This window comes from Hibiscus syriacus, unplaced genomic scaffold (genome assembly GCF_006381635.1).
Source record: "Hibiscus syriacus cultivar Baekdansim isolate YM2019G1 unplaced genomic scaffold, ASM638163v2 tig00116971_pilon, whole genome shotgun sequence".
In the NCBI taxonomy this organism is placed as follows: Eukaryota; Viridiplantae; Streptophyta; class Magnoliopsida; order Malvales; family Malvaceae; genus Hibiscus; species Hibiscus syriacus.
This window is the reverse complement of record NW_024063495.1, coordinates 1,935,446-1,950,091: the sequence shown is the minus strand read 5'-3', so window position 1 is coordinate 1,950,091 and position 14,646 is coordinate 1,935,446.

Here is a 14,646-nt window from a genome sequence, read left to right as displayed (position 1 = left end):
TAAGAATAGAACCCAAGTATATCTAGAATAGTCATCTACCAAGACAAATGTATATTGTTTTCCACCCAAGCTAGTAGTTCTAGATGGCCCAAAAAGATCTAAATGGATCAATTGTAATACTCTACTAGTTGATACATCATTAATGGATTTAAAAGAAACTCACTTTTTTTTTCCTTTAGCATAAGCATCACAAATTTTATCATTATCAAATTTTAGTTTAGTCAGCCCTCGAACCAAATCTCCTTGAATTAACCGTTGCAAGACACTCATACTAGCATGTCCTAGTCTCCTATTCCATAACCAACTATCATGCTCATCCTTAGCAACTAGGCATAAATTAGTCATAGCTATAGAGTCTAAATGCACCATGTATATTTTTTTTATTCTATGACCAACAAGCATAATCCGATTAGATGCAATGTCAATAACTTTACAACCATTAGTTTCAAATAAGACATTGAATCCTTTATTACAAAATTGGCTAATTCTCAAAAGATTATGCTTTAATCCATTCACATAAAACATTTCTAATTTGTATAGAAGAGGTATTACCTATTGTACCTATACCTTCGATGTAACCTTTTGAATTATCACCAAAAGTCACTTCTCCTCCATTTTTGGCGTTAAGCTCTATGAACCGGCTTTTGTCTCTGGTCATGTGTCTTGAGCATCCACTATCAAGGTACCATGAGTTTGAATTTGTTTCCCGTGCCTTGTAGCAATGCTCCTTTTTCCTACAAACATAGATTAATTTCTAATTTTTGATACCTAAATTCTTTTGGGTCCATATTCATTAGTTTCCAAAATCCTAGTCCCTTTAGGAATCCATTTGTGTAGGATATCCTTATCTTTAGTAGTAATGAGCTCTTTAGGAACCCATATACTTCTAATGATTTTTCCATTAGAGGTTCTTCGGGGACCTCTATGATTGTAGTTTTTAAAACTTTTTCTAACAAAGTTGGATTTTGAATTTTCTCCATTTTCAAACGTTTTGTTCCAACTTTATCAAAAGAAGTTTTAAGATCATCAATTTTCTTTTGATGATCATCATTGACCTTTGAAAGTAAATTTTGCAAATCCAAAATTTTCTTTTCAAACTCTTCTAGTTTGATTTGCAAATCTTTGATTTTACTTTCAAGATCGTTATTGGTTTTGGATATGAGTTTATTTTCATTTTTTTAATTTTGAAACATTTTTTTATATTTTAAAAACAATTTCTCATAATTCGAAGCCAACCCATTATATTTCTCTAATAGCTCATCATAAGATAAATCATCAAAATCAGATGAATTAGAGGTTACCTTAGAATTTTCCCTGAATGCCATTAAGCACAAGTTTGCTACTTTTTGTTCCTCTTCATCAGAACCTTCTTCATCGCTCCAAGTAGCCACATGAGCCTTATGCTTATTCTTTGATTGACCCTTTCTCTTCAATTATGGGTAATCATATTTGACATGCCCCAACTTTTTGTATTCATAGCAAATGATCGGGTAATTCTTTTTTGGTTCATTTTTGAAACATTCATTTCGTTTGAATTTTCTTCCTCGGTAAGGTCTCATCATTTTTCTGAACCGTTTGGCAAACAATGCCATTCCTCGCCATCTTCATCCGAATCACTCTCATCTTTTGTGGATTTGAGAGCAATTCCATTGTTTTTCTTCTTCTCCTTCTCCTTTGGTGTCTCGTTAATCTTATCGAGGTCCACCTCATCTTCAAGCATCATTTCATGAGTGAAGAGAGAACCGATTAGCTCTTCAAGAGTTAAGGACTTTAGGTTCTTAGCCTCGATGATTGCCGTCTTCTTGGATTGCCATGATTTTGGAAGTGAGTAAACTAACTTTCTCACAAGCTTTTCGTTTGGAATGATCTCTCCATATGATTTGAGACCATTGACAATCGTTGAGAATCTATCCGTCATAGCTTTGATATCTTCATTTGGTTTCATCCTGAAATTTTCATAGCTATGTGTTAGAAGACTAATTTTAGATCATTTTACCTCGTCGGTGCCTTCATGAGTGACTTGTAGTTTATCCCATATTTCTTTGGTGGTTGTACAAGATGAAACTCTTCCATATTCATCTGGTCCAAGAGCACAAAATATGATATGGATGGCTTTGGAGTTGAGCTGGAACGTTCTTGTCTCTCATTCACTCCACAATCTTGGATGAGTGAGAGGCTTGATATATCCGTCTTCTACAACATTCCATGCTCCCATGTCACTGGCTTGAATGAAATACATCATCCTATTCTTTCAATAGGCATTGTAACACCCCAACCGTATCCGATCCGGATCCGAGTCTGAAGTGTCACATTGACTTTTCAAAAACCTTTACTTGTATAAAATAGTGAGTAATTAAAATTTATTATTACATATAACTTATTCAAAACCTTTATCGAACTATTCAGAGCTTATACAATATATTATTTTGAATACTTGCCAACTAGAACTTTATGTATTAAAATACATATTATTCACCTTTCTTCTGATATGACCTTTGGTAAGGAAACTGACCTGTCTTGCTTCACATTGCTCTTTACTCTTCTCACTTTGGTAACCTACATGTGAAATAATCACACGCTAAGTCGATGACTTAGTGAGACAATAAACATAAAATATAACTATAGCTTGTAATCATGCATGAACAATTACTACTATCACTCATACCCTTATTCATGTAACAAATCCCTATAACACATATGCAATATATATCATTACACATATAAAAACATATACATACATATATTCATCACTCATCATTTCCATCATTAGCCTTATTTCATTATCAATATTATTATCGTTTATATCACTTAATACATATCCTCTATACCTAGTATTTTAACCAACATTTGCCTCATTTAATCATACAATCCACATATCATCATATAACTCATATAATACCATTCATTTCACAAAAGCATACAAATCAATGTAATATATTTGTTGTTTTTCTTATTAGCCCATGTACACATGCGAGAACTATATATATTTGAGTCTATAGAGGTTGTGCACTAATGCTGTCACCACAGCTCGTATAAATGCACCAAAGTGCCACGTAGAATTGCACCGTAGTGCCGCGTAGAAATGCACCGAAGTGCCATATAAGATTGTCCCTAAGGACCACATATCATTCCTTAAGAATCATATACATATGCCAATGATCAAGTATGTGTCTCAAAAGACCTCACACATGCTCCAAAGAATACATATATGTCCCGAAGGATCGCGTAGACCCTCGACTCTTGGCATGCCAACTATACCCTAGCTCTCATGACACATAACATGGGCATCATCATTTATGTCATTTCACATTTTCACATAAACACGTAGTTCACTTTCACATAGCACGTAGATTATATCACATAAGTTGAATCACATATACGTATAAACACGTAAGTCACTTTCACATATCACGTAGCTCATATTCACTTTTTATACTATTTCACATTTCTTGTCACATTGCTTATATCTTACTTTTATGTCTTATCCTATATATATAGATATTCACATGTTCATATAATCCATCATTTCATATCTAATGTGTATTCATATAATCATCTTCATAATATTATATATATATATATATATATATATATTATATATATATATCATTTTTCCTATACTTGTATTCACATCATTTATATTCTCCTTCTCATAATCTCAATGTCTGATTAATAGCTTATATCATATATGTATAAAAAACTTATCTCTATCATATAGCTTATACCTCATTCTATGATATTCACCTATATCATATCACATCTGTCACACTCATAAACATATGCCACTTCTATTATTTCATTTATATACTAATCTAATCTATTTATCTAATTCAATTCATACCTAACTTTCTAATATGACTACGTAGATTTCATCATAAACCCATATATCATAATTTATTTAAGCATATGATCTTTCCCATCTAACCCATCTTATATGTTCCTATTATCACTTATGTTTAAGTCTCATATCATAAGGTCAATATTATCTATCTTGTTTCAATTCTCATTTAATGATATAATTCTATTTTATATTCACATAAATGTTCATACCACTATTCACTTACCCAACTCACATTCTTATTGTTTTATAACCTTTACACTTGAGTACTTCATTCCCATCATTTCTTCTAAACTCGTTTTTTACCATATTCCCATATTATTACCTAATTTATCCCTTATCATGTATTCGCGTAATCTTATATTCCATTTCTATATATCTCAAAAATCTTATCACATAACTTTCTTTTATATTCATATAATTTCTTATCATATCATCATAACATAGCATATATTCACATCAATCATGAAATAACATATATAATAACATGTCAACACATACCATAACATATAACTCAGACACTCATAACAAACACATGTTCATGTTCATGCTTCATGCACAATACTATAGAATTAGACTTGCCACAAGTCTTATTCCCATAAACATCATATAAAATAATACCACTCACCTTGGCCTCACTAGTTCCAATCCATTTTTATAATTCCTCTCTTGTGATCGAATCATAACTTGATAATCGCTCCGGGACTTGTTCGTGCTCGATATCTATATAATATACATTGATACATATTAGTATCCATTGATACACTAATCTATCATTTCTTAGACAAAAGAAAGGTATAATTCTATTTCCCTTGAAGTGCATTGATGCATTCTACAGTGTATCGATGCATCCCTTAACATGTGCATCGATGCACTCCTTATGCATCGATGCATTAATTGCATTCGATGTTTCCATTTTTAAGGGTGCATAGATGCACTTCCTGTGCATCGATACACAATGAACAATTTCTGGAAATTTACCCTTGATGCATCGGTGCACATTGAATGTGCATCGATGCACATATCCCAGAATTCATTTTTAAACCCGAAATCTACTCAAATCAACTCAAATACTTCATCTTTCAACCCCTTTCATGTTCTCAATTCATATACACATGCTTAAACCAATTTATATCCATATAAACCATTTTAGCTTCAAAATTTTCCTCATATGTAACTCAAGAATTAAACCAACTTTGCAATATGTTTAATTCCAATTCTATGGCTTCTAACTTCTTAATTAGACCATTGACAAGTCAAATTTAACTTCCAACTCTAGTTATGAACTCTATTTCAAGATTTCACTCAAGAACCTCAAATCTTTAATCCCTCCTAACTCCATCATACTTTGATTTTAAGATAACTTAAGCTTTCCTTAAGCTTAGTTATCATCTAATAATCAAAACCCAACCTTAAAATCAACAATTAATTCATAAACAAAGAAACTCACCTTTGAGCTTAGAGATACGGGAGGAGGAAGAAGAAGGAAGAAAACTCTGGATAATTATCTCTTTTCCCACGTGGTTCCTTATCTTATAAAAGATATATAAAAATCTTACTTGTCAATTGACCATTTTACCCTTTAATTCATTCAATAATTACTAAATAACCTTCATCATATTTTCAATAAATCATTGAACTATTCAATTATCCTACTTTAATCACCAATTTCTAAAACTTTACAATTTGGTCACTAACCTAATATTGAGGATGTTACAGGCATAGTTAGTTCTATTGAAGAAAGGAGGCTAGTTGATGGGCATCGAATCAAGACCAGAGTCGGCGTTTGAAGTGGAGGCCATTGATGACTTTAATTATTGATGTAACTTTCATGAATCGACTCAAGAGGCGATTAAACCTTCAAATGAGTTAGGCTCTGATATCAATTGTTGAGTTAATCGATCGATGGAATCGACCAAGAGGGAGGTGAATTGGCAATTAAAATTTTGGTGGAAGCTTTTGCAAAAAAATGAAAGTAATACACAACGATTTAGAGTAGTTCGACTTTCTCAACCAAAGTCTACGTTCACTACCTTAGCTATCCACACTAAGGATTTTCCACAAATTCATTAATTTGTCTTTCTTTTGAGGACAAAGAGTAACCTTACAAATCCCTCAAGAATTATACCCCAAATTCTTGAGAACACTCTCTCCCAAAGAGAACAATACAAATTTTGTAAACTTACAAGAAAATCCTCACAAGGCAAGATATTTGCACAATTCTAGAACAAGGAAAGAACACTCAAGAATAATATTATTGAGCACAATAAGTGTTCTTGAAAGCAAAAATGAATATTGAATGAAATAGGCTTGAAAATGCTCAAACTTGAGGTTTGATGCTTTCTCTTTGATTCTCTCTTGATTATTGTTGATTTTTTTGTTTCTTGTTATTGATCAATGGCTTCTAAGCTTGTTTAAATACACCTTCAAATGATTATGAACGTTGAGGATGATTAGTGGAGTCAATAGAGCCATTTTAGTGTGAAATCAATTAATAAAACAACTTGGAGTGTGGGGGGAATCGGTACCCCCCTCATGGGGAATCGGTTCCCTAAGTGTAAAATTCAAATATTTCGACCGTTGAACAGGGGGAATCGGTTCCCTCCGAGCATTCTGTTTTTCTCGGAGCCAAACCATTCAGGGGGAATCGGTACCCCCTTGGGGAGGAATCGGTTCCCTCTAGCAATTGGAATTTTTGGCTTTGAAATGGTTCGAAATATTTTGTAAAATTGTTTTGAAATTATTTTAAGTTTAAAACTTAATTTTACACTTGAGTAAGGATTAAAAATGATGTTTGAAAGATTTGGAGTAATATTTTGATATTCGAATAATTATATCGAATATACTTAGAAAATCTTTTGGAAAATCTTAAAATTCATTTATCTTAATTTGTTATATCGAAATATCAAAATGTTTTCAACAGTTTTCGAATTATTATACGATCTTGTAGTGACCAGATCCGGGGTTTGATCCACATTATAATGGTCCGGACTCTGTTAACATCTAACCGATAACTTTTTTTATGTATTTTATTTTACGTTCAAATTATTATGCGATCTTACGGTGACTCGATCCGGGGTATGATCTACATTATTATGATATGGATTCTATTAACTCCTAATGTTAATTTTTATTAATTTGTTTGAATTATTATACGACTTTGCGATGACCTGATCCGGGGAATGACACACATTATTATGATTCAGGCTCTGTTAACATTTCTAACACTAACCACTAATCGCTAACACTAACCTTTTTTTTTTTTTATGTATTTTATTTTATGTTCGAATCATAGTACGACCTTGTGACGGCCCGTCTTGGAGTATGACTCGCATTATTTACAGTCCGGGTTAAATATTAAAAATTAACACTAACATTTTATTTTATTTTTATTGTTGATTTATTGTTGTTATTTAATTTTATGAGCATTTAAATTTATTTCATTTACTTTTTATTTATTTAATTTCAATCATTTAATTTCATTATTTTAATTTATTGTTTTTATTTTATTTTTATCCTTCATTTTTAGTACTTTAATTTTAGTCTTCTTATATATTATAATTGTCTGTAATATTTGTATCCATTTAGTCCTTAATGGATTCTTTTTTTCGATTTAGTCCATAATTTTTTAATTATTCGATTTGTATTTAGTCATTAAATTAAGAGAATTCTTAATTTGGTCATTACTTTTGCTCGAGGTTCCAATTTAATTATTCAAATCGTAAAATTAATTTAAGTTAATGTTAGAACCTCTATTTTAGATTAAATTTCAATTTAGTCCCTTTAATTTAGGAAATAACTCGAGTTGGTCCTCGCCTAAATGCCCAAGGGACCATCTTCATTATTCAATTCAATAACTGGTTAAAATCAGGTATTAATATTAGAGCTTACATTTTTAGGCATGAAACTCTAGGTTCCTTAATTTTCATAATTTGACACCGTAAGCTAGAGAAATCCTTAATATATCCTTAGTTTAATTAGGATTAATAAAAAAATTTGTTTGATTGCATTTTATTTTAAAATTTAAGGCAATGTTCACTTATTAGGGATTTGATGGTATATCCCCCGCAAATATGCTCAGGGGGTGACTACTGGTGATTCCCGAAATAGGTTGACATCCTTTTCAAGATCGCATCATGATTTCTAAAATCAAGGTAATGTCCGATTATTAGGCATAATAGCTGATCTCCTGCATTCATGCTAGGGGGCGAATGCTATCGGCCTTAATAAACGAATATCCTTTTCAACTTTGCATCTGTAATGATTTTTTTAAATTAAGTAAAGTTCGAGTTCAAAATTTCCAATTCTAAATATAAGGTAATCAAATAGGTACCAATTGTTGGGCGCTTGTGAGGGTGCTAATCCTTCCCCACGCGTAATCGACTCCCGAACCTATTTTTTTGTTTTCGTAGACCCTAAACTTGATATTTTGATAAAAATAAAATGTTTATTAAAATCACCCGATTTTTATGGTGTCCCAATCACACCTTAAAATGATTGGTGGCGACTCCTCACATTTCAAAACCTTTTCAAAGAAAACCCCCAAGTCGGTATCTGTTTCTTCCCCACCCGAGCGAAAAATGGTGTCGACAGCTTGGCAACTCTACTAGGGAAATTTTGTTTTTAAAATAACTGGAGAGTCAAGCCACGAGTTGGTTACCCTATATTTAGGTTTCAAAAATTTCGAGTTCGATCTTATTTAATTTGCAGTTCATTATGTTATTTAAAAAGATAAAAAGATTTTCTCTCTGGTTAATGTTACACTTCTGTGAATATTTAAGATTGTTGCATATCATTGCTCTAAACCCGAGCTCAATCCCAATTTACCTAAGTGGGGAGAAACATCATACCTCATAAGGAGCATTGGGCTTCCTTGTGTGGGTCTGATAAAGTATCTATGGAAAACATCCTAAGTTGTCTATCCAGATATCAGTTATGAGACATGCTTTTAGTGGTGTGATCCCTTGAGCCGAATCCGATTCGCAAGTATGTATTGGGCCAGAATCAGAGTCAACCTTAGTAGGTTGTAAAGATGGCTCGGGAACCCTTTGTTAGAACCTAGCCTCATGTAGAGAATTTAGTAAACATACCCTACTAGAGCCATGTGGATAATCTAGGAGATCTAGAACGCATGCGGTTAGGACTCTTAATTTCCTTTGTATGCTTTATTTTTTAGTCTCAACTTTGAGTCGTATTTAATTATTTTTTGCTAAGATTACATTTCTTTGACTAATCATTTCAACTAACCTGATTCTTTTTGTCTTGTTTCCACTAATTTGATTTCCTTTTTTTCTAGTCTTGTGCTTTGTTGCATTTTTGCATGAACATGACATATCCTTCAAATGTATTGACCCCCAAAATAATTGATCTTTTAGAAGGTTCTTGAAAAACTATGCCTACAGCAATGTCTTTCGTTGGTTTAGGTAGAATTTCGAAGATGCTATACGTAGATCGAGTAGCGTCAAAAGAGAGTCTACTTACTAAGGAAACAAGCCAGACATCTACCTGTTGAGATAACAAGTTGGACTCAAGAAGATTCGACACTGAAGCCAACAATTGAAGGTCAAAAACCAGCTCAAAAAATTTTGAAAGTAGGAGATGAAGTAGAAGCTTTGAAGATGATGCAATACCCAAATGCTCGCATGAGCTAGACAACTTGAAGATGGACCAGATTTTTATTTCCCCAGTGTATCGAGACATTGTCGGTTTCTCAAGAATTGTTCAAGGAACAATTCTTTTTGAGATCAATTCCTTGTTGCATTTGCATCTCACATTTTGCACACCTGTTTTTGCATTTTCATGTGCATCTTTGCATTAGATATATACATTGTACATTACATGGTATACATTGCATCTCAACGTGCATTAATCACGGATCCTAGGAGTAACTTGCGGAGAATATTGTGATAAAAGTGTTGAGATAAGATGAAGTCACCCCATTCGTACCAAAAAGGGATTGAGAGCTATAGGAGTAACTTGAAAATTTATTTTCATCTCTTAAAATTTTATAACTTCATCCCCTTAACATAAAATCATTTGTACGTCCTTGATCAAACCCATTATATTTCTTTATATAGTAATCACCATTTTTATTCTTTTTTATTTTTTATTATTATTAAAAAAATAGATAAGATAAAAAATTATAGCAGTTGCGGTCATAAAAGCAAATCTTAATGCATGAATGATAGTGTTTATTTTTTTTTAAAAAAAGAGGAAGAGAGGAGAATGATCTACCTAAGTTGGGTCGGCCTTCACCGGTGAGAGGGTCGTGGTCGGTGGTCGTTTGACCATGCATTAGGGGTTGAATGTTTTATGGGTTTTGGTTTAGCTTTTTTTTAAAAGAAAGGGCGTTGGGTTCGATTTTTAGTTGTTTTTAACGGTCATTGGCAACTATAGGTGGTGGCCGAGGTGAGTAGCCACCCACATGTGGCGTTGGTCGGTGGTCGGCAATGAATTTGGAAGCTTTTGGAGCTTCTCTGCTGAGCTACATGAAATAGGGGAAAAGTTTTGTGCTTTAAAAAAAAGGGTAAATCACGCAAAGTCCTTGGACTTTTAGCATGATTTCATGTTTTAGTCCTAAATTAGCGGGTAAATCACGTACATGTGTCCCCTTCTGCCGTGTATTTGTAGTTTGGTCATAGTGTATTGTTGTTTTTATTTGTTATGATTTTAACCCCTCTGTTTTATTTTATTTCGATTTGGTCACTATTTTGCTATTTTATTTGTTATAATTTAGATGTTTTATTATTTTGTTGCATTGTAGTCACTGCTCATATTATTATTTATTTGTTTCGAATATGATGTATTAATTCCATTAGGTGATCCGATCCGGAGTACGATCCACATTATTATGGTTCAGACTCTATTAACATCTAATCACAAACTTTTTATTTATGTATTTTATTTTACATTCGAATTATTATATGACCTTGCGGTGACCCGATCCGGGGTATGATCCACATTATTATGGTCCAGGCTCCATTAACTCCTAAATGTTAATTTTTATTAATTTGTTTGAATTACTATACGACCTTGCGGTGACACGATCCGGAGTATGACCCGCATTATTATGGTTCGGACTCTGCTAACATTTCTAACACTAACCACTAACCGCTAATTTTTATTTATTTATTTATGTATTTTATTTTATGTTCGAATCATAGTATATGACCTTGCGACGACCCGTCCCGGGATATGACTCACATTATTTACAGTATGAATTAAATATTAAAAATTAGCATTAACTTTTTATTTTATTTTTATTGCTCATTTATTATTGTTATTTAATTTTATGCCCATTTAAATTGTTGTCATTTACTTTTTATTTATTTAATTTCATTATTTTAATTTACTGTTTTTTTTATTTTTACCCTTCATTTTTTAGTACTTTAATTTTAGTCCTTTTATATATTCTAATTGTATGTAATTTTTGTATCCATTTAGTCCTTGATGGATTATTTTTTTAGATTTAGTCCATAATCTTTTAATTATTTGATTCATATTTAGTCATTAAATTAAGAGAATTCTTAATTTGGTCCTTGCTTTTGCTCGAGGTTCCAATTTAATTATTCAAATCGTAAAATTAATTTAATTTAATGTTAGAACTTTCTACTTTAGATTAAATTTCAATTTAGTCTCTTTAATTTAGGAATAATTCGAGTTGAACTTCGCCTAAATGCCAAAGGACCATCTTCATTATTTGATTCAATAACTAGTTAAAATCATGTAGGATTAATATTAAAGCCTACATTTTTAGGCTTGAGCCTCTAGGTTCCTTAATTTTCATAATTTGACCCCGTAAGCTAGAGAAAGCCTTAATATATCCTTAGTTTAATTAGGATTAATAAAAAAATTGTTTGATTGCATTTATTTTAAACTTTAAGGCAATGTTAACTTATTAGGGATTAGATAGTATATCTCCCGTAGATATGCTCAGGGGATGACTATTGGTGATTCCCGAAATAGGTCGACATCTATTTTAAGACCGCATCATGATTTCTAAAATCAAGGCAATGACTGGTTATTAGACACAATAGCTGATCTCCCGCATTTGTGCTAGGGGCGAATGCTATCTGCCTTAATAAACTAATACCCTTTTCAACTTTGCATCCGTAATGATTTTTTAAATTAAATAAAGTTTGAACTCAAAATTTTCAATTCTAAATACAAGGTAATCAACCAGGTACAAATTTTTGGGCGCTTGTGGGGGTGCTAATCATTCCCCACGCGTAACCGACTCCGAATCTATTTTATGGTTTTCATAGACCCTAAACTTGATAATTTGATAAAAATAAAATGTTTTATTAAAATCACCCAATTTTTATAGTGTCCCAATCGCATCTTAAAATAATTGGTGGCAACTCCTCACATTTCAAAACTTTTTCAAAGAAAACCCCTAAGTCGGTACCTGTTTCTTCCATGCCCGGGCGAAAAACGGTGTCAAAAATATTATTACTCTTCTTTTGTGGGAACTTTTCATTAAGTGATATAAAATTTCAAATTTCAAAAAAAAAAAAAACTAAGATTATATAATAAGTTTTTTATTTCATCTGACTCATAAATCAAAGAATAATATATCTTTTAACTTGTTTGACTCATATTCTCTTAAATATTAGAGTAACAATTATACCAGCAAAAACAAAAATCGATTGAGAATGAATAATTCATTGGTTAAGTAAATTATTGAATTAACTATTAAATTTAATTGTTTAAGTCAGTTGTTAAATTCAATATTTTCTATAATTGATTCTAATTAAAATTATTGATATGCTTGTAAATTGTAATCCCAAAAACTAAAAAATTGGAGCTTTATTTATTAATATGTTTTCGTATTTTATTGTTATAAGTTTAATAATATATATATATTTAAAAAAATGTTATTAAGATTAACAAAAATAAAACAATATTATAATATGATTCATAATTGTTTTATTTAGAATTTAATATTTTTTAGTTTAATTATATTTTTATATTTTATAATCATTCAGTAACATTATTTTAAATAAACAAATAGTATTGAGTTTGAATCCTGATGCTTGTGAATGGAGCAAATTGGGTTGAGAGGGTCATCCTCACTCTTGCAATACCCGATCCAAATTAATCGATCAATAGATCGAAAACGAGAGATTATACCAACAAAAAAATGACATCACACATTCAAAATACAATTATAAATCAAAAGTGAAAATATATAATAATAAAAATGTCATTAGCATTTATTTATTTTTCAATTACGCTATTAATTTTATCATATTATATCAGTAGAAATGATGATCATCAATTAATCATCCAGAAAAGACATTTAAGAAAAATATTATGATTTAAATTATAAAAAAAAACTTTAACAGCGCAATAAAAAAATAACAAATACTGATTCTTTTTACTATTATATCAATAAAAAAAACTAGTTAATGACATTATAAAAATAAAAAGATCAAATTGTGTTAGATTAAAGAATAAAATCTATAATTTTAGCATACTAGAAGGACCGAAGCTATAGTTTGACCAAATAATTTCTAGATATCATTTTTTTAAGAGTCTGAATATACTCGAATGTTCCTTATTTTTTTATCCATTAATAAAAAAAATTGATTCATCAATCATCATGAATCAAATATTAATCTATAAAATAATATTTGTGTGATAATATACATGGGCGAACCTCATGGGAATCAAGAGGAGCATTGGCCCCTTCCACTTATTATTTTAAGCATTAATTAATATTGAAAAATATATTTTAAAAAATATATATATTTTTTATTAGGAGCTCCTCAATTAAAAAATATTATATTTATGAAAAGTAAAAAAATAATTTAACCTACTTTAATAATTTCTTAATTCCGCCCCTTATAAATTAGCTGACCTTATTCTCATATGTAATAGGGTGAGGGGAGGTAAGTAATAGGCTGCCCCCAACGCCAGGTTGAGAGCAACTTCCGTGGAAGACCTCCGACAGTCAAAATTATGAATTGCCCACCGTGACTCGATCACACGACCAAAAGGTTAAGAATCTTGCGCTCTACCAACTGAGCTGGACGGGATAGGGATTAGGGGTGTAAACGAGTCGAGTCGAACTCGAGTATTGCTGAGCTCGACTCGATTCAAAATTCTGAAATGAAGCTCAACTCAACTCGAAATCCTGAACTGAAGCTCGTGAGCAGCTCGAAAAGGCTCGAATGAAGAAAAGTTTTCTTAAACTTAACAATATTGAATCCTCAAACTCGAACTCGAACCTTAAATACATGAAAGCCTTATTATATTTAAAAAAACTCAACACATTAATGTTAATATTAATAATAATTTATTTTTTAAAAAATAAAATCTTAATATATTATATTTTCGAGCTGCTCACGAGCTTTTCGAGTCGAGTATCAAGTAGCTTGTTTCGGCTCGTTAAAAATTCGAGTCGAGCTCGAGCTCGAGTTCGAGTCGAGTCCATTCTATCCGAGTATTTACCGAGCCTTGACCGAGTCGATCTCGAGTAGCTCGCGATTTGTCTCGTCTCATTTACATCCCTAATAAGGATATGTATTTGATCAAGATCTAACGAATTTCGATTTAATTTGATCAAATCATTTTTTAAAATTGAAGTTAATTTAAGTTCAAATCAAAGCAGAGTTAAATTTAAGGTGAAAAAAACCTAATCCTACATAATTTAAAAATAATTACAATAATATCTATCTCTAATCTCTATATTATTTATTAATTTAATTAGATTCTTATTTTATTTAATAAAAAAAATTATATTATTTAAATCGAATCAAATTCAAATTTTCATCTAAAAAATCAGATTAAATTTTGAAAATTTT